Source organism: Chionomys nivalis, chromosome 13 (assembly GCF_950005125.1).
Source record: "Chionomys nivalis chromosome 13, mChiNiv1.1, whole genome shotgun sequence".
Lineage (NCBI taxonomy): Eukaryota > Metazoa > Chordata > Mammalia > Rodentia > Cricetidae > Chionomys > Chionomys nivalis.
Genome location: NC_080098.1, coordinates 57,114,064 through 57,136,370, shown reverse-complemented (window position 1 = coordinate 57,136,370; position 22,307 = coordinate 57,114,064). Strand labels below are relative to the sequence as shown.

General features: G+C 42.7%; 1 protein-coding gene across 2 annotated transcripts in view; it reads left to right on the top strand.

Annotated features, from left to right (window-relative positions):
- Window positions 1–22,307, top strand: part of Elovl2 (ELOVL fatty acid elongase 2) — a 41,589-nt gene that overhangs the window by 4,649 nt on the left and 14,633 nt on the right. The window lies entirely within an intron of this gene.

Below are 22,307 nucleotides of genomic sequence, written 5' to 3'. Positions count from 1 at the left end.
ACTTTTCACTTCATATACATTTATAGTAGTTGGCTATTATAACTTAAACACACTGCAGGTTGGGGAGAGGGTGGTCACTAAAGAGATGGTGTGCCAGCATAAGGACCTGACTCCAGACTCCTGGCATCACCCCAAAGCTAGGCATGGTGCTGAGCACTGTAACCCCAGTATTGAGGGATTGAGGGGCAGAGATGAGAAGATCCCTGGGCTTGCTGGCCAGCCAGTCTAGGTGCATTGGAAAGCTCCAGATTCAGTGAGAGGCCCTGGCTCCAAATGTGGGAGGGAGCACAGTCTCAGCGCGCATCCCTAGGATGACGTGAGCCCCTGCCCCTTCGGCCAGATCATGAATGTGTGATGCTTGTACTCATTTAAACATGAATAGGTTTTAATACAGCTAACACATCATGTTGTTTTAGTAGACTTTATGCAAACTGTTTTGAAGTTTCCCTCATAAGAATCCTACAACACTAAGCCTACATCATAGGTAAGAAAATTGAGTTTCAAAGAAGATAAATGATTTGTTCAAGATACCTTTTTCAGTACTCCCGAGTGCCTTATCCACTTTCTTACACAGTTATAAAAAGCCAACATTTAATTTCAGTATGGCATGGTTTCTGTACACAGAATGGCAAAGCATGTAGTTTCCACCCATGAGTTACATGGGTGAACAGATACACACATGGATACACACATGGATGCCTGTGCAGGTTGAATGTTCATTCTCTGAAATGCTGTATAGCAGAAGTAGCTTGGATTTTAGGATTTTTTTCAAGATTTTGAAGTATTTGTAGACACAAATCCTAACACAATGATATATTTTGAGCATGGTAATTCTAAACACAGAATTCATTTATTTTTCATAACACACAGCCTAAAGGTCATTTTACACATTTTTAATATTCTTACATTTTGACTATATAGCATGAGATCAGGTGTGGAATATTCTATTATGGCATTATGTTAGCACTCAAAGTGTTTGTTAGTCAGCCCAAATATGTATGTATGCACACACTTAAATACGTAAACATTAAAGTTTCACTTCATGTATATCAGAACTGGAGCATGCACGTGTTCCATATGTGACAGGAGCACCCACACGGTAGACGAGTAGCTTTCCAGCATCAGGTAGTCTCCAGTTTGATTAGAATATCTATAATAGTAAGACTGCCGGAAATGACAACAGTGGAATCACATGTTTTATGTCTTAAGAGTTTACCATTTAGTTTTAATTGCAGTGATTTAAATATGTAAATGTACTTTTGAGATCTTTGAATTCCATAAACATTAGGACTACTTGGAGACTTTTATTTAGGTGGCAGGCTCAGAACACTGTGCCTTTAAAGATGAATGTGTCTGTATTGCAGAAACAGTACGTATATGTTTTGTTCTGTTTTGAGGCAGGGTCTCACTTTATAAGCCAGGCTGGCCTGTGCCTTGCCCTTCTGCCTCAGCCTCCTGAGTGCAAGCACTGGGATAACAGGTGTGCACACTGGCTGGCAAGCTGTTTTCAGAGTTCCCTTCAGCTGGCTTTCCTCTCTGTGTCTGGAAAAAGGAGCATCCTGTGCCTCAGCCCCTCTGCTCTGTGCTTAAGGCCTTCTTTAAACTGACCCACAAATTTCTTGGCTTAGAAATCAGATTTCTTAGCCCTTGGAAAGTCAGTGGTGAATTTAGTTTGGGAGGGAGGGTGCTTTCGGCTCTGGAGGAATGCCACTAACTAGGACATCCTATCTAAATTGTTTCTGGGGGGCTCTCTCACACCCTACTCCAGAGGCTGGCAGCTGTTACTCCTTTGTATCATCAAGATATTCAACTTCTTTTCTGGCCTTTGTGTGTGTGTGTTCTGATTCCTAAAAATAAAAGACATTCATCACAAGTCATTTGACAATTCACAACCTGAAGTCTGTTTTAAATGCGAAGCACAAAGCAACCAAAGCCCCGGTGATTTTTGTGACCACGTTTTTCACTAAACTGTAGCATGCTCAGACACCAGCCACCTGGAAAGTTCTACCTCGCTGCTAGATACTGCTAAGTTCATATTGCACATTAGGTTAACTGGCTCCTAAGTTTTTTTCCTCTTTCAATTTGAAAATTGAGTGGAGCTGTCCCTGGGTTAGAACTTTCTGCAGACAACGCTAATCTTATCAGCACTTGCCTCCTATAGGCAGAACAAGCCTCTGTAACAGTCCTCAGCTCAGACTTTGGAATGAATAGTTTGCTTTTGCGCTTCCTTTGAAGAAATGGAATCCACTCTCTGTATTGAGTAACTTTTTAAAACTGCGTTCAAAGAAACATACAAATACCTTGTCTCCTGAGGAAAGAGCCTGGGCTCTTCAGGCCAGGGATCAAGTGGACACAACTTTGAAATCTAGTGCTCTGTAGCTAAAGAAAGAGGGGTACTTGTAAAATTGTTGAGTGTGTGCCTCAAGGAGTTGGAATCCACCCTGAATAGTGACTGGGTCTGTTTGGGTGTGCGTGAAATCAGTGATGTAGAACCGACCAGAACCTCACAGGGAGAGGAAATAGCCCGTAAGGCTTCAGAAGGTAATGGATTTGAGAAGCGTCATCCTTCGTGGACAAGGCTGACTTCACAGACCCCAGTCCATGTGAGGACAATTCTGTGGGTGCTTTAATGTGAACACTGAGCTTTGTGATAGCAAGAGATGGCTCGGGCCAGGTTTGGACAAGTGTTAAACTTGAGAGTAGGGGTTCTAGTTAAGACTTTGAAGGAGGTAGAGAAGGATTGGGTGTGCAGGAGGAGGCTGTGTGTAGAAAGTTACCTAGTTACTGCACTGGACATGGGCGATGTAGGGGCTTAGCTAAGATATTGATTCTTTCCACTAGTTTTCATGGTTCAGTTTTTAAAAATTCTCTCTTTAGTTACACACTCTTGGGTCCAGTTCCCTGATCTCTGTGTCTCCCAAGTTGTTTAGCCATGTGAAGCCCAGTTTTCTCATTCCTAGACTGTCATACATAGTGAAGACTGGATCAGATTAGACAGTGTATGTAAAGCCCTCCCAACAGGGACATGGCAATTGCTTACAGAAGCTCAGGCGTACCTGTCTTTACAGCTGTGACTTCCTGTATACGTGGACTGGAGAGGTTTTCAACGTCTTGATTTATCTAAACACATTTACATTTTAAAAACCTTATATCCCTATGAAGGAAATATTAAATTTAATATTCAGGATTTCTCCCCTTGCCCCACCCCGGGAGGAATGAAAATGTGGCAAGGTTTCATTGTCTCATCCTCAGATCCCCAAGGCTACAAGAATTCTATTAAAGTAAATGATGAAAAGGAAAACCTGAACCACAGCTCACGTGTGCTTTTTTAAAAACCATTTCTTATTGAGTGCTTCTCCCTGTAGATGCACTCATGTCCATAGCAAACTGCCTGCTTTCTGAAAACTGCCATGGATTTGAATAACAGCTTTAGGCAATCCAGAGAGCCTCCTGTAATCAGATTAAGCCACAGCCATTTGCTCAGCCACCCACATCAAATTGCCTGACTTGAGCTTCTTAACGGTACTTAGCATAAGGCCTTAACCCCGAAAACCACCCTACTAGAAAATATTTCTTCCATCATCTGCCTTCCCCCCGCATCCTCAGTCTTTCCGTTATTAAATCCAAGCATGGCAAATTATTGGATTTGTGTTAGAGTGTACAGCTTCTCTTGTCAGTTTAGAGGTAATGAAAATTGGTGAGACATTTAAGAATATGAGTGAGAACAAATAAGCAGAGAATGAAAGACTATGCTATCTTGGAGGGATCGTTGGAAATAGGGTTTGCAAGTACTGGGACCTGGCCTGGCTGGAGTGAAGTTACTATGGAAGTGACTGGTGGAAGACAGGCTTGGCGGGACTTTGAACCAGGCAGCCTGAAGTTTCTGGGTCTCTGGACAAAGTCCTCACTGCCCTGCATAGTGCTTCACTACTTGGTGGGGTGACTCAGTCTGTCATGGCTTGACTCTCTGTCCACCTACTTTCAAGTAAAACGTGTCACATGCACACGTGTGTGTGCGTGCACACATACCCTGTTTCTGTTTGTAATCAGCCCAGTCCTAAACATGAAATTACAGCACCACACATTTGTTCTGTATGTTAGTGTACAGAAGCACCTCAGCATCATCTGTTCAGCTGATAACTTGTTATGCTTGCTGTTTTCAGTCTCTCTCCACCACCCAGTCTATAAGGGTGTGCATCACCCCTGCCATCTCTCCTGCTGACTCCAGACCACAATGGAGCCCGCACACAGGAGACTTGGAGAATAACTGCTTGATAAACGGATCTGTTGTTTTTCCATGTTTGAGGATACCAAGACTCGAGTCTGGTTACAAATTCAGAATCTTAAAAACAAAGTGCTAAAGTAGCCTTGCTTGCTAGTGGGAAGGGTATCTTGGAAACTGTTTTGTAATTTGTAACTAGCAAGTGGTAGACTGGGTACTCAAACCCACGTTATGCCTGCGTTTCCTCTACAGACCATTGCTTGTGGCATTGTATATATCTACTTTTCTCGTAACTCTGACGAGGAGTAATTATTCAGTTTGTTTGTTCGACAAGCATTGCATTAAAAGTTCTCAAACTCAGTTTTCCTTAAACCAGGTTGATGTGGGAAGGAGGGTATCATATTTGTTTGTTTTAGTTTTGAGACAGAATAGTCCAGGCTGGCCTTAAATTCACTAGGTAGTTGAGGGGGTGACCTTGAACAGCCTACCCTCTTGCCAGCACCTTCCAAGTGCTAGGATTTCAAGCATGTGCCACACACCTAGCCTGATTTAACATATTTGTAAAGAAATTCTAAATTTCCTTCAACTAATTTAACACTATTTTCCATTTGATACTATTTCCTTGGAATTTATTTATGTGTCGAATACTTATGATAATTATTTGTTTTATATTTAATCACACGATAGGTGTGTCAATTCATGCTTGTGATATATAGGAAGGTACCAGACAGTAAATATAGACTCTAAATAAAGACTATAGTAAGCAGCATATTAGTGGTAGATGCACTATGGAGAAAACTGTAGAGCAGGATGAGACAACAGGCATGCTGTGGACAGAGGGAAGAGTTAGTGTGATTAGGAATTGCGTATTTTTGAACCATATATAATTAAAGAAGAGGTATTTAGAGAATATTTTTAATTATGTGTTAGATTTTAGCTTTTTATTTGGTAGAGTTCTTCACGGAGAATTTTTTGTAGTAATTGGATTTTTAGTAGCTGAAAATACTATGCACACCACCTTGAGGAACGCAGAACCAAGTGTTGCACATGCATGTACACACACTATAATGCATTTATTTGGGACATGCAACGTGGTTCTAGATTTCCAGCATCCTGCAATAGTGATTCCTTAGTTTAAATCATTTCAAAAGAATATATAAACTTCAGGAAAGTGTAACAAAAAGCAAAATTCACTGCGCCAAAACTTAGCTTTCATTTTAGCATTTTGGAACATTCAATATTTGGTTTTATTCATTTAAAAATTTTTAAAGTTACGTATGTGTGTATGGAGATGGGAAGGAGTGTATCATGTACGTGCAGGCACTCAAGGAGCCCAGAAGAGGGTGTTGGATCCTCTGGAGCTGGAGTTGCAGGTGATGCGTGCCACCTGACGTGGATGCTAGGTCCTGAACTTGAGTCTTTGCAAGAGTAATACACATTCTTTTTAACTATTGAGCCATCTCTTCAGCCCCTTTTTAGGTTTTTAAATTTGAATTATGTGTATATCTATCATAGATGTCCAATATTTTAATGGACTTACAGAAATAAAATGAAAAAAATTTCATAGAGGAATTTTGTAGGCACATATTCTTCCTTCCAGAAGTTAATCTGAGTATGTTACCTGCGTGTTAGCAAAGTCCTTTCCTAAACAAAGTGCTAAAGTAGGCCAGCTCACTAGCAGGAGGGGTATCTTAAAACTGTACACTTTGCAATCATTTGTGGGACGTTTTGTATTATATAAACTTGAAATTTCTGAGCCTTGATGTACACCATAGAAAAAATAGTTTAACACTAGATTTTTGTGTACTGTGCAAACCCATTTTTCAATACTTGGGAAGCACTGTGTAGAGATGTGAAAATTAGTTATGGGAGACAAAGTTCTGTGGCTTTAATGGATTGGTGAGAAACTTTTCTTAGGACCTTCACATGCCTTCACGGTTCAGACCTCCTGTAAGGAGCAGGTGGACAAGTGCATACATCCACCGCCATGGCCAAGCCAAAGCACATGGATGGGGACATCTCTAGCACAGTGACAAATAGACCTGATAGGTCATCAGTATCACAGGAAAAAGTGTCCTTGATTTTGTTTGTTTTAGCAGCATGGAAAATTCTAAGTAGACAACCAGATGAGGCAAGAAGGAGAAAGACGGTGCAGGTGTTGATCTTGATAAGGGTGGTCACAGGGAGCACGGAATTGAGCCAAGACAATTAAGTCTCTTCCTGACACTCTGTGAATTCTAGATCATTTAAAAAGGGTAAAGGAAAGTGAAAATTTAAAACTATTGAAAAATAGAGTAGCAAGTATGGGTAATTTCTTGGCACAAGCCATAATATATGATGTTTAGACTGGGGCTATAGCTTGACGGTAGAGTGTGCTTGGCATGAGTGAGAAGATGCCAGAGGCCAAGCTTTAAAAAAAAATGAGGATAACTAGAAAGAATTGCAGTGAATATAAAAAAAAAACAAGGCAGCATGAAGGATGCATGAGGACATTAAAGCAAGAAGACAGGCAGCCCATGAGAAGCATGGGAAAACTGCTCCGAAGACGAGGCTTTCATAGTATGCTGATAAACATGTAAAGATATGCATAGCTCCCATGGTAATGTGGAAATGCAAACTGATACCATGTCACACCCATGAATTTAACAAAGATTAAAAACAGACAGTAGCAAGTTTCATAAATATTTTAGAGCAATGTGGTAGTTTTCACAGAAAAGGTTTTAAAATGCATTTCCTAAACAACATAGCAATTTCACTACTAGGCTTTCCCCAGATAAGCTTTTATTTATAGGCATTAGAGATTGTATATAAAGCAGCATTTTTATAGTAACCAAAAATTGGGAAAAACCTAATATATCCATCAGGAAATATGTAATGTATTAGATTCCTATGGTAAAATCCAGCCAGTGGATAAATTAATTAGGTTTCCCCATGAACAGACCCCATGAGATACTGAATGATAGAACAAGCTGCAGAAAAAGGTATGATGACCCATTACAGTGTGTGACTGTCACATCAGGTCTGTCACAGGGACCCAGGTCGGGGATTTGAGCAGAAGGAATTACTTGTGTTCCTATCTTTATGCTTAGCCTATCAGAGAGACTCGAACAGTTGCTGAATTAATGTTAAGAGATTTGAAGTAAATATGACAGAATTTAAGCACATGCTTGAGATATATTTTGTGCATATGTTCTGTGTACGTATGCATGCATGTCCACATGTGTGTATGCATGTGTGGAGATCAGAGTCAACTTCAAGTGTTGTTCCTCGGGAGCTGTTTACTTTTGTTTTTGAGATCTGGTCCCTCAATGGCCTGGAATACACCAAGCAGGCTAGTCTGACTGACCAGCAAGCTCAGAGATCTGCCTGCCTCACCTCCCTAGTGCTGGGATTACAAGTGGGCCCAACCACACCTGGTCACTTTACTGAATGAACTATTGCCCCAGCCTTGATATATTTTATTCTCTACATTTTAATACATTTATATATTTCTGCCAAATTAAAATTTAAATTTAGACCCTGCCAAGTTTAAATTTAGGATCTGTATTAGTGTCTAAGGTCCAAGGTTTGCCCTGCATGATCATATCTGAGAAGGATGAGTCAGAACCAGGAGGCTGCCTTTTTGTGTCCTTGGACCCTAATCTGGTCTCTTAGCTGAATCAACATCTGAAGGCACACTTTAGAAACTGAAGGGCATTGCCAACAGCGAGGAAAAGAATAAGCTGGTGAGCCGGGCGGTGGTGGCGCACGCCTTTAATCCCAGCACTTGGGAGGCAGAGGCAGGCGGATCTCTGTGAGTTCAAGACCAGCCTGGTCTACAAGAGCTAGTTCCAGGACAGGCTCCAAAACCACAGAGAAACCCTGTCTCAAAAAACAAAAAAAACAAAACAAAACAAAAAAGAATAAGCTGGTGGTCCCTGTATGGAAAGAGCGTGACCAGGTATATGAGCAGCTACCCTCATCTTCTCAGCAGTAAGAGCCATCCTTGCCAGCACTCACTTCCACATCACGCTGGGAGTTGGTTAGTAACAGGGAAACTGAGGTAAGCTTTAGAGAGGAGTTGGTCTTAATAATAAAAACCCAGCGTCAACTATTAGGGGGTGAAAACTGAAAGATCAGAGAAGCAGAGAAGCCAGCCACAAGTTCTTACCTCTACGAAATTCTCAGACTGAATGGGGTATCCGGTCCCTACAAAGTCCTCAGACTGAATGTGAGCTCCTCCTGTCTCCTTCCCGCCTTACATTCTCTCCACCCAGCCACATCCTTTCCTGTCTCCACCTCCCTAGTGCTGGATTAAAGGTATGTGACTCCTAAATACTGATATTAAAAGTGTGAGCCACCACTGCCTGACTCTGTTTCTCTTTGAGACTGGATCAATCTAGTGTAGCCCAGTGTGGCCTTTTACTCAGAGATCCTGCCTCTGCCTCCTGCGTGCTGGGATTAAAGGTGTGTGCCACCACTGTCTGGTCTCTAAGGCTAACTAGTGGCTCGCTATGATCCCCAGGCTTTGTTCTAGCACCACAGAGGAGTGTCGTGGAGCAAAGAGAACTTTTGTGCTCAAATCACATTGCATAAATATTTGTGCTTTACAACTTTGAATTTATGTCAGGGAAGTCATCTCTCCTCTCTTCCACAACTAACTTTTCCACTCAGTGTTGGTTTTGACACTGCCTTCTCCAGTTAAACCGGGGAACTAGAAATGTGTCTTCATGGTAGAACACTTACTTGCCAGGCACAGAACCCTGGATTTGATGTCAGCACCAAAAAAAAAATAATAAAAAAATAAATAAAACAACAAAACACTTCAATTGGAATACCTGCCTCTCCTTGTTACACTGCTGCACTTCCTCTTTTAATTGTTAAGAAGGCCATCACCGTTGAGGGCTCAGCAGGTAAAAGCACTTGTCACACAACCCTGATGACCAGAGTTCAATTCCCAGAACCCATGTAAGGGGGGAGAAGAGAAATGACTCTGTAAAGTTGTCCTCTGACCTCCACACAGCACCACGGGATGCACATTCCAACACACTCATCCTACACACACACACAATTTATTATTAAGTTATTAAAATAATAGAAGGTTATCACTTTTGAGAGAGGCTGCTAATTGAAGGATATTCCTTTCCTGTCCTTTAGTGTTCAGCTAAGGTGGCAGTGGAGCTAAGGCAGAGACAGTGTGTCCCACACTGGGATTTGAAAATGCAGAACATTTAATGCCTATCTCTTCCGTATCAACTTTGTGTCTTGAACTGTCATAGATGGTTTACACACATGAAGTTATTTAATCTTCCAGCCACACTGTTTGTGAGATGTTTATTTTCATCTCCTAGGAATGAAGGGACCAATCAGATTGTTTTCTCCAAGAGTATGCTCTTCATGTGAAAGCCACATCCATTCCTATTCTTTACAGGGACACATAGCCAGCCATGCTGTGTCCTCTGTTGTTCAAGTGACCATCTCACACATACCCAATTCAAGTCTGTCCCCCAAAACCACACGTGGACGGGTGGTGAGAAGAATTGGCATTCCTATAGACAACAGCTGCCCATTGCTTTGAGTGGAGCAGGGTAGTTTCCTTGCTGAAGCTTCATCTCGCTTGTCAAGGAGGAACAGCAATGCCTGTCTTACAGAATAGGTGTATGGCTGTATGGGTGGCCTGTATTATACCAGTACTGTGTGTGAACATACCATAGCCACTTTCATTCAGTGTTCCTGTTATCAATTCTATGTGTGCCCTATATAAAATGAGGACCTAAGTGACAGTAACTCCTAAATTAGGAGTTTTTGATACCTTGTCTTAAAATGAGCAAACTATAGGAAGTAGGATCATGACAGTTCTAAGTAGCTATCATGGAAGAGTCTCACTTTACTCACCAGGGAAAACGTGGGAAGGAGAGCAAATCCTCCAGCCGTAGTGCGTTGCAGGGGTGCCCGACTTGTCTGATGAGATTGTTGCTCTGGGCTGGAACTGTGCTTGCTTCTAGTCAGCTGTAAGTCCTCCTTGGTAAGCATAAGGCTTGGAGAAATGAAGCGAGGCCATGGCTGATCACGGGAGATATGGATGTGCTTTTCTAGAGTAGCGGATCTTAATCTGCTGTGGAGTTAAAATGCTGCATCCAGCCAAAGCTAGGAACCAAATCCCCGAGGAAGACCCTTCCTCTAAGAGAAGCAGTGGAGTTCCAGGGCAGCTCTGTAGCTGTCATTTGCTTGATGATGTGAGCACAATGTGTATCTGTTGCCCCTGCCCCATGCCTGGTCCTAATTGGTCCATTTGAAGGAAGAATGTTAGGGAAAGAATTTTAGGTTCAGGAAAATGGGATTGGTTCTACCAATAGAAATGTGGTGTTTAGAGTAAGAGAGTTGGTAGTTCATCCACGTTCTGAGAGTGTTCTTTTACATTGTTGACAGCTAGAGAGAATTGAGAGCAAAATGCTGGTCAGGCATGGTGACACTTGTCCAAAATCCCAGAATTCTGGTGGTGGAGGCAGGAAGATCTTAAGTTTGAGGTTAGCCTGGATTACATAGTGAGACCCTGTCTTTAAAAAAAAAAAAAAAAAAAAAAAAAGCAAAACTGAAGAGAATGTTCTAGAGCAGCGGTTCTGAGCCTTCCTAACGCTGAGACTCTTTAATACAGTTCCTCATGTTGGGGTGACCCCCAACCATAAAATTGTTTTGCTGCCACTTCCTAACTGTAGTCTTGCTCCTGTTGTGAATCACGATGTAGATGTCTGACATGCGACCCCAAGGGGGTTGAGACCCACAGGTCTGCAGAAGTGAGGTGGTCTTGAGACGACTACATAGGCAGGCATGTGTCTGAAATCTCACACTCAGGGAATCTCCACATCTGTGGAAGTTGGAAGGAAGGAAAGCTGGGTCAGATCACTGAGAAGTGGAGAGGGGAGGGGCCAGAGGGAGGGAGGCAGAACTTTTGGAGCTGATTGGCTGCAAAGGCAGGAACTAAGCTGAACCGCCTCCTCTCCAAACAGCCCAATAGCCCCATGCGGAAGAAAAGTGCTGTTTGACTCCAGTGAGAAGAATGGGATGTACAAGTCATGATAGAAGGCGAGAGAGGAGCGCTGCAGCTCTTGGTGGATGAGAAATCCTGGAAAGGGAATGTGCTCCTGGGGTTTTCCTGAGTTAGGGAGATTACTGTCAGCTTTGGTGGAACACAGTCATTTCCAGCTTCGGGCGGGAAGTTGAATTAGACTTCTGTGAATTGTAACTGTCCATAAGCAGTTTCCATTTCCGTCTGGCATTTAAAAACATCATCCCAGGGCTAGTGAGATAGCTCAGCAGGTTATGGCACTGGCTGTCAACCTTGACAACATGAGCAGGATCCCTGGAGCCCATGAGGAAGAAGGAGAGAACTGACCCCAGTAAGCCATCCTCTGACCTGTGCATATACAACATAAGTCAGTGACAACGTTATTCATAAATCACTCCTTTGTGAGCTCGTTCTATGCATAACAAAACTATATGTTTCACAGCTAATTCTTTTTTTTTTAAAATATTTATTTATTTATTTATTATGTATACAATATTCTGTCTGTATGCCTGAAGGCCAGAAGAGGGCGCCAGACCTCTTTACAGATGGTTGTGAGCCACCATGTGGTTGCTGGGAATTGAACTCAGGACCTTTGGAAGAGCAGGCAATGCTCTTAACCACTGAGCCATCTCTCCAGCGCCTCACAGCTAATTCTTAAGCCCAAATTATAGATTTGTATGAAAAGAGAAAGTATAATAAAATTGACATTTTCATATTTTTAAAGTTACATTTCAAAAATATATTTTTGAAAGGCAAGTTTAAGAAATGCTTAAGCATTCATACCAAAAATTTCTCAGTTTTGGCTTGTTACCAACAGATGTCTTTGTTGTTATAAGGTGAGCAATGTAAAGTGTAAGTAGTTAATAATTACGTACTTTGGAATTCCTAAAATAGAGATTTTAGGTGTTTGCACCACAAAAAAGTGGCAAGAGAATGTATAAGTTGATTTGACTTGGCCTCTTAAAAAGTGTATGTATATTTCAAAGCATGTCACACACTATTAACATACAATTTTTATTTATTGATAAATTAATTCAAAGTACAAAACTGAATGTAGGGATGTAAATCTTTAGCTCTAGTGGTGATACTACATGTAAAGTTCACTTGGAATGTCCTGATGTCCTCAGACTGGTGATAATCCTGTCATCTGAGTTTCCATTTCTGGACAGGTGTGAGGGTCCACCAGCAATGTTAGAAGTTGGTGTGAATGACAGCACACACGTGTCCTTCCCTTAGTGACTGTAAGGTGGAGGTGGGTGTTGTGATGCACATTAGTGTTCATGAACTCTTAATAAAAATCCTGTTCTGATGAGAAATATTTTAGCAGCAGCTACTTCCACTGCCACAGGAAGGCGGCGTAGATAACTGAAGTCCAAGGCCACACAGCTTTCACTCGCGAGCGTCCAGAGAAGAGCCTGGGTCTCCTGGGTCCTGCCCTGGTGCTCCCTGCCTTGTTGCAGTGATCATCAGTTTCGTAGTGAAGCATCTGTCTTTAAGGTTTCTGCAGAATTGGGAAAGGCCATGTGACTAGGATTTTATTTAATATATGAGACATTGCAGCCTTCTGCATCCTGCCTGACTTCCCATTAAGTGCGTGTGAGCTGAGAGTCTTCTGGGCTTAATATAGATAGGCTTTACTCTGAATGATATTACCTGGGGAGGAGTAACCATGGTTGGCATGGTCAGGTGACTTTCTTTGAAGTTGAGTGGTTCCTCCATTACAGGAGTCTATGACCTAGAGAACAGCAGAATAAGATGAACAGTTTGGTGAAGAGCGACTCTGAGTAAGCACTGCATGGCTGTCTTCTGTGGCTGTTGCCAGGGCTTTCTTCCTAAGTCTTTTAGTAGACAGAGGACCCAAGTACTAGAGACACTGTGGGCATGTCAACAGTGCAGTAGACAGCTGAATCTTCCCACAGTGCCTGCTTGTCAGTACAGCAAAGGAGGCTCCCTACTTAAAATCAGATTCCAGATACCCACGGTGGACCATTGCAGCCCCAACCAAGCTTCACCCTGACGTCTCTGTTAGGCTTGATGCTGGCTGCTGCAGCCACCTACATTTCCACCCCTCAGGCTACTTTAAAAGCTACACAAGTAAGACTTTCTCTTTCTACACCAGCAGTGATTTGAGAATGCATTCATTCTAACATCTCTTTCAGTGACTTTTCTAACATGCCTAAACCCTACACACATTTTTTATTACCCAGCCAGATGAAAACTTCCAGTCCTTGCTTCTCCAGAGACTAATTTTACTGTATTGGAGAAAAAAAAAAAACTAGAACATTGATCAGACTAAATTGTCACCAAAAAGCTCCCAGTCCTAAAAGTATTTCTGCTGAAGGAAGAGTCAGGCAGGGTTCTCCCTCCTCCCTCCCAGGTCTGTCACCACCACCTGTTGATGTCGCTGGGTTTGTTCTATTTTCTGTTTTACAAGGTGAAGAAAAAAACACTACAAAGCTTTCATAGCTGTGTTAGCCGCAGTAATCTCATGCTGTAACTGATAGATATTTGAAAAGTAAGTTTTGAGAGTTGAAAAATTAGACGAAGAATTCTTCCTAGAAAATATTTTCAAAACCAAAAATCATGACATATCAATTAGTATAATTTAATATTTATTTTGTAGAAATCAGATAGTTTTTAGTAGTTTCTCTAGGGAACATCTTGAGACACACACTTTAAAAAAGGAATTTGGTTGTGTACTCTTATACATGTGGCTTTGAACAGCTAGACTTTTATTATAAAGCTGTTTTTACTTAGCACTTTGAAGAAAATTAGAACATACAAACTTTCCCTTGTGATTGGTGGAGGAGGGAGTGTGATGGGATTTATGCAGGCCACTGAAAGTCTGCAAAGCCATCTGTTGTTGCTGACCACAGAAGTCTTCTCTCTTCCCACGGTAGGAGGCCCTCTCTTCTCTGAATTTCTAAGATGCAGGTACAGAGGAAGGCCATGTATTGATACTTCTGGAATACCTAGGTGGGAAATTGAAACATTTGCCTGTGGGATTAGGGAACAAACTTATCAGGCATTTCACGTTAACCAGCCTCTCTCCACATAGATCATTAATTAGGTCAAGGTTCCTTTTGTGAGTTTTGTATTTTTGTTTCAAAATCCATGATAATTTCGTGCTTGCCGCTTGCCAATATTTGGTCAGCATTATCTCAGAGTTCTTTTTGTGTGAATCTGGCACTCTTCCTACCAACTCTGAGCCTGGAAAAGAAGAAAGAACAAGAGGATGGGAGAACAAACACTTATTAGATTGTTTCTTTAAAACTTCAAGCCTCAGAGGGCCTCAGAGAGCATTTACTCATAACACTGAATAACTTTTGAAAGGTAATTTTAAAAAGTAGCCTCCAGAGACTAAATAAGAGGTATAAAATGATTGCATTTAATTGGGATCATTTTGTATTACAAAGTGATTTCTACTGCCTAATGATAGAAATATTGATAGTAAGAAAAGGGGTAGTAAGGTTTCATTGGAACAGGAGCCAAGAGGAAACCAAAACAGAATTTCTGATGTTGCTGAATTCTGAAAACAAGGATCAAAGTCTTGTATTTATATTATTTTGACTATATGTTAGCAAAGGCATTGGCTTTGTTACTGTGTGTAGCTCATAATACTTCTGTCTTCTGCTCCCAACACCTATAGACAGACACTTTGACACCACTTCCTTCCCTTCCCTAAAGGTCATGTCCATTGGCCTCATTGCCTAATGATTTACTAGTATTGAACAAATGAGCGTGAACTGTTAACATCCTTATGATGCTTAAATAGGTGGGAGCTGAGTACCTGCAGTCTCTGTCACAGAGGCCAAAGAGAATGAAATTCCCAGTCTTTGCACCCACAGCCCAAGCTCATTCTGCCTTTTGATGGTCTGCAGTCCTCTTAATAATCATTAATGGCTCTCACCTGATACTGGAAAAGCTAAGGGAGAGGTGTACCACTCCTTCACCTTATAGCAAAGACGGCAGCGAGGGGTCAGCTGCCACTCTAGTGATGATATGCTGCCAACAGAAGAATGTGTCTAAGGGTTTCATTCAGCACGGCTAGAACCTATTCCTCAACAGAGTCCTTTATGAGTTGGTCGCACAACTTAAGGGAAAATACCAACTAGATCAACCACATGGCTCTTGCATTCTCTTGTAGGAAGTAGCAGTTAAAATACATCTGACTTTATCAAAAAATATTGAAATGCTGTAGATATCTTTATAATATATAGCTCTATCTAGAAATAATGCAAACCTTTGTTTGGAAAATTAGGAATAAAATCTGGCCCATATTTTCCCATGAAATCATTAGAAGCTTTGCTTTGTTTCATACTCAAAGGGATAGCACTTGTCCATGAGAAGCGCCGACCTGCTTCCCCTCTGCTCGGCACTTGACAACCAGAGCACATGCAAACACAATTCCCTTTCATCGCGCTGCTGCTGGTGAAAGAGCCTCATTCTTCCGTGTCCCTAAGACACGGAACTGCAGTTGTCCTGACTGTTCAGAGGACAGAGTCTGGCTTTGGCTTGATCTGCAGGAGTTTTATAATAGCTTACACTTCCTGTGGAAGCAGAAGTCGTGATGGCTGTGACAGAGATTTTGACCTAATAGAATTATTGATTGTGCAACTGGGGCTCCTTGTTTAATGTGTAGTGGATATTTCATTTTACACAATTAACATTAAGGGGATTTATTTAATATCGTTTAATAAGATAAAACTGTTTAATAAGAAAAATGTTTTTTACCCATTCTCTTGGAGGGAAGACCTTAACTTTTTTTCAATTATATGCATTTTCTAATTATTTAAATTGATTTCATTGTTTATATTCACTGAGCATAGTACTGTGCTACATAAGGACATTTTCATACATGCATACATCATACATTGAGCATGTCCCCCTCATCCTCCCTGTTCTCCCATCTCAGCCCACCTTCTTCTAATTGCCTTCTTCTCCTAGAGTCTCACCTCTGTTTTCTTATCATGTGTGTATAAACAGTTTTACATATGTATGTAAAATCTACCATAACAAGAAAACATTAATTTTTGGTTTTCCAAGTTTGGGTTTGTTCGCTTAATATGATTATTATCTCCGGTTACATTCATTTCTTTGCAAACAACTTTGTTCTTTATTATTGCTAGAAAAGGTCATTCTATACATATTCTATGTGTTTTTAAGTTCTCTCTTCTGTTGTTGGACACCAAGATGGCTTCTATAACTCAGCCATGTGAGTAGTACTGCAGTGAACACTGTGTGCCTGGATCTCTGTGACAGTGCTGGCTTGCTGTCCTTCAGGAAGTCCCAGAAGTCTTGAAGCTGGGTCATTTGGTGGCTCTAGTTATGTTTTGCTGAGAAATCACCATACTGACTCCCACAGTGGCTGAACTAGTTTACACCTATCAACAGTGTAGCCTCAGCAGCATCTGTGATTTTCTTAAAGACCATTCTGTTTCAGGTGAGGAGGAGCGCCACCGTAGCTCTAATTCATATTTCTCTGATAGTCAGTAAAGAGCCATGACTTTTAAATTGACTAAAAAGAAACCAATGTAGTATATTCATTTTTATGACATATATTTTATAAAATACCTTTAAATCATTTATGCCTTATGAGTATATTTTGAAGTCTGCTTTTGACTAGGGCTGTTGCTTGGTGGAAGAGCGCTCACCCACTGTGCATGATGCCCCAGAGTGGCACCAAGTACATTAGTAAGCTCAACTTAGGTGTGTCTGTGATAATCAAGTGCCATCCTGCACTCCATGAATAGCCTCTTGATGTGAACTTGTGACCCTGGGTGTGTGTAATTTAGGTTTCACCTGTTCTTACACCCAGCTTTCAAAAATTCCCTCCAGTACTCTGTGCCCAGAGGCACATGTACCAGATCAGTTCTTTGAAGGAGGCCACAAAGGTTAGGCTTGGCTGACTTTGGCCTGATGCTTTGTGACATCTTCTCTTGCTCCGACACCCTTTGCTGGGCAGGCACCATGTTCACAGTCTCCTCCATCTATGGATGCTGTTTGCTGCTGCACTCTGCTGTGTGGACAAGCTGTTACCCTGCCCAGTACTGCTGACTCTTCTGGGTACTGGTTCTAACGAGTCCTCGATAACAGATGGCTTGCAGTGTTCTATGGAGGTTGAGGAAAAAGCCTGCATCCTTTTTTGTTATTGTTGTTCTTAGATTATAAAATATTCCTTTCTTGCAAACTCAGTGTCTTTGTAAATATAAGTACATTATTTTCTTTTCCTCCTTTGGGTAGAGTCTTGCTATGTAGCTTAGGTTGGCCTTACACTTGACTATCCTCCTTCCTTGGCTGCTCCAGTGCTGGGGCTTTGGACATGCTGCACTCTTGTAGGTCTCCTTCTCTTCGAGAGTACTGTTTTCTCTCTGCTCATGCTCCCAGAGGAGCGGGTATGGGGATTCTGGGAAACAGAGCCTTGCTACCCTTGACATGACTCCTTGGCGCCCTGTGTTCTACACTCAGAGGGCAGTGTCTGGCCACTCCATCAGTCAACCTCTCTGGACTGAATACATTTTAGAACATTGCTTGGGTTCTTGTGCAAAGTGCACTGTCCTACCCGTTCACAGAGCTTGCTGACAGCAAGAGAGAGCCAGTCTTCCCACTCTAACACATGCAGACAGAAGCAGATGGAGGGATGCGTACGTGCCCGGTCACACGCCTCTAAACTGCTCTTTAAAGCCCATTATTGCGATTATGCTGAACATTGATGGCTATAACATCTAGAGTAAAAAGATCGGGAGCTGTAGACATTGTTGAATAGTAGAGGGCTTGCCACGAATCTAGAAAACCCTGGGTTCAGTTCCTGATCGTGGAAATACATTTTTGTTTGTTCAGAGCTTGCCTCGTTGGCAGTTTCCATTCCTTAATTTAACACAGCCTGCTGCTCTGATGCTTTGCTGGAGATCCTGCGGTGCATCTCTCCTCTCTGACCCACTCTTCACTTGCCAAAGACAAATTCCTAAAGTCCAGTCCTTCTACGGTCAAACCTGGATGAGAGTGTTGTCAAAGGGGAGAGGGCAGAAGTGCAGCCATAGAGTTTGCTAACCCCAGTCCTAGGGTGACTGGAGAACTCATTCATTAAGAGAAAAATTCTCAAGTACTATGGAACCCCTAGTGTGTGTGTTCCAGACAAAGAGGCTTTTGAATAGTTTGGGAGAAGGGAAATACAGAGAAAACAAAATGCACTCAAGAGGCATCCAGGCACTGGCAAGCAGAGTCCAGGCAGTGGCACAGGGAAGCGTGAAGTGCAGCAGGCCCACTCCTTAGTGAGGCTCGCCTGGAGCAGAGTGCACATGAGGACATGGTCACAGGAGGCTGAGAAATGCTGGAGGTCACTGAATCTGGCCCAGGCAGCCAAAGAAGTTAATAGCAATTATTTGACTTTCTAAAATTCTCCACATTTTATGCCAAGTAAGAATGCTAGTTCCCGAGCCAAGTGTGACAGTGCAGGTCACTGTTCTCAGGACACTGAGGTGAGGGAACTCCAAGTTCCAGGTCAGCCTGGTCTGTATAGCAGGGCACCACCAAAACCTCTTGGAATGGCCAGCTGGATGTCAAGGGGTTGGCATTGTTTGCATGCAATAGCCCTTGGTTTACCTTGCTTAGTCCACTGAGTGGGAGATGGGTAAGAATAATCTCCAGGAGTTAGCCGACAGGCTGTGCTTGACAGTCGTCCTGAGCCCTAGATACAAGGTAAAGATGTGCTCCACAGTCCCTTGTCCCCGAGGGCACATCTCCTCCTCCTGAGTTCCCTACAGCTTAGCTCTGACTTGAGGCTCTTGGGAACTTTCTGGCTCTGGAGTCACACCCCATTTCCTGGTTTGCTGTCACTGTATTTTTCGGCATTACTGTATTTGGAAACACGTAAAAAGAAAAGATTTTTACAATGTTACACTCAAATGTAACTATCTGTTTTGTGTCTTAATGTGCTTGTTTTGAAAAGCAGTGAACTTCTGGTAAAAATGCTTATCTTTAAACCATCTTTAAAAATTCTGCTAATATGCTGGGCAGTGGTGGCGCACGCCTTTAATCCCAGCACTCGGGAGGCAGAGGCAGGCGAATCTCTGTGAGTTCGAGGCCAGCCTGGTCTACAAGAGCTAGTTCCAGGACAGGAACCAAAAAGCTACAGAGAAACCCTGTCTCGAAAAATCAAAAAAAAAAATTCTGCTAATAAAAAACCCCACCAAGATTCTGAGTCACTTTTTAAAATATAATATAATGCTACTGTAAGAAAAGGCTAAAATCTACAAAATAGAGCCAGTGAGATGGCTTAGCAGGCAAAGGTGCTTGCTGCCAGGCCTGACAACCTGAGTTTGATAGCTGGGCCCTGTATGGTAGAAAGAGAGAACCACCTGATTTCTACAAGTTGTCCTCTGTCCCCCACATACGTGTCTGTGTGTGTATGGGTGTGTGTGTACATGCATGCACATGCACAGTACACAGCTGTAAAATGCCTAAGACAAAAGACAGAAGTATGGAAGAGGAAGACAAAGAGGAAATAGAATGAAGAGGAAGGAGAGGCAGGAAAGATCTCCAGTCTTGTATTCACAGGGCAGGATGGGGCTCATCTCTCCCGGCTTTCTGCCTCTGCTTCTACAGAATGGCTCTTTATTGTCATGGTAGCAGCCAAATGTAATGAAGCCTTTTTGGAGGCAAACCCAGGCCAGTGAGGTGCTGGAGATGTGGCAATATTCCCAGAAACAGTAGCTTTCTGGAACGGACCAGAAAAGAGCCTCCATTTGAGATAGGCTGGTTTGACTTGACCCCCTAATTGGTGCAGTTAGGGATGGGTGGGCATTCAGTTGGCACCACAGTGGCAAAACACTAAGTTTAATCTTTCTTGTTCCCCAAGTGCTCACAGAAGCCAGTGGCTAGGCTCGGGGCGTGTCCCAAGAAAGTTACTAAGTTTCTGTAACCTGTGTGGTGGAGCTGCCGGCCAAGTAGAAGCAGGCATTAGGCAGTGCTGCTCCAGCTGCTCACGGAGGTGAATATGGTGGTGGAGGTGGCACAAGGGGCGCTGTGTTAATGGTAGACATGACTGGGTGGGCAACCCAGGTTGCTGAGCGTGCTCTTTAGTTAGAATCACTTGTGGTGCCTCTGGCTTCCTCCAAACCCTACTTTCCATATAGTGTCATTTTCCTTTAGCCTGAAGACATCTTCAGCATCCTCTGAAGCAGTCTTGCTGGCTGCAAACTTTCTTTATGTGAATGTACAAGTGTCCTCATTTAGCCCTGGTTTTTGAAGGGTACCTTTTTCCTGCAATCCTCAAGCAAACCCGATCTGCTTTCTACCACTGTAGTTTATTTTCCCAGCATGACCTGCATTTCTACCATTTGAGTCACTAGAGACCCTGGCTGTCACTGTTTCCTGGATGAGCTATACCTGGGTGTGCTTGCATCTGTGACTCTCCTAAATGCCTATTCTCTCCTGAGGGTCAGAATTCAGCAGGAGGCCCGTCTCTTTCTGGTGTTTCTCAAGGATATCTAAATTAAAACCTTCACTATTTTCCAGTCCAGCTTTGAGAGCCTCATAATGTTTTTAGCCCTGGAATTCTGAGCACTCTCTTAACTGAGAACTCTATGCAGATGAGGACTGTGTACGGCTGACTTTGAACTTGGCATCTAACATAGCACTGGCGTCAGTGTTTAGTGAATGGCAAGGAATGAAAGACTGGGTGCCCTTTTATTCCTTTTCCTTCTCTGCTCTCTCTTCCTGTCTTTCTGTGTTTTGTTTTCATGTTGTAAGTACATTTCTGCAACTTTACAGCATTAATGAGTTTGTAGCCTACCAATCAGAGCTTTCTTAGCTCTCTAGATTTAATGGATTTTGAACCTGAGCAAACAAACCAAAAAAGTTCAAATTTGTTCATGGTGTGGCAACCGCCTTGAGTCCATCTGTGAGGTTAATATTCTTATCTGTTGGAGAATGGGGTGTCTGGTGCAGACCTGCGCATCAACAGCCATACAGCTGACATTCTGTTTCTCCAAGATGTCACGTCACTGCCCTTTCTCAAATCTGGAGTTCTGAGATGCCCCACATGGAAGCTAAAGATAAAACAGTGGTCTCCAGAGTCAGGCTTGACTTAGCAAAACACTTTTTACCAGGATGTTATGAAATCAGAAAGATAAAGTTCCTAACTCACTGGCTGGAGTGGGCTGCTCATGAGTACCATCTACTTCTCAGCCTCCCTCCCAAGCTCCCTCAGGGTACTAAAGACCCATCTTTTTTCTTGAAATTTCAGGATCAAAGAGTGACTAGTACTAGGTGTCAACAGCCCAAGCCTCAGATGCCAGAGCCTCAGTTCTCCTCCTTGAGCCTGGCCTGTCAGAGAGCCTGAGCAGGAGGTGCTATGGGGGTCATGACACTCCACTTTGTGTCTGGAGCTCATTCTACATGAGGTTGTCATGAGGCCATCACACCTGCAGTCACCAAAGTCTTCACCTGAAATTCCTGCCCAGAATCCTGGATCCTGCTCAGTCTTCACCCCTCCCCCTTTGCTTGAAAAGGTGTTCCAGACTTTGTGTAGGGGTAGAAGACTGTTCTGGGCAGACAGGCAAGGGCGGGGGCAGGGCAGGATGGTGGTACCAATGTGTTTGCCATAAGATGCCTAGCAACAGCTTGCCCCAGTCTGAGTCTGTATGACAAGAATTAACCCAGGACACCCAGGTAACATTCTTTACTGTTAATTGGCGCTGATGTGCAAACATAAAGGTAATAGAAAACAGCTCATTATAATGTTCACTTTCTGTCCAGACTGGAAAAGCAAGCCTCCTTAAAAGCTAAGCAGAAATCTGCTGAGTCCCTGCTGAGTACTGTTTATGTCCTATAGACACAGACTCCCCATTCTCTGCAGCAGCTTTCATGACAACCCCGGTAGCTGCTTAGGGAACAGCTTGGCCAGTAAGCATTCTAGAGGTGACTGGAATTGAGGCGCGTGACCCCGTCTGAGTCCACCATCTGTTTTGGGACTCTTCTTACCTGAAGAGACACAAGAGGGGTTTCCTCCACAGTCTTTGCAAGCTGGGTACGACAAGG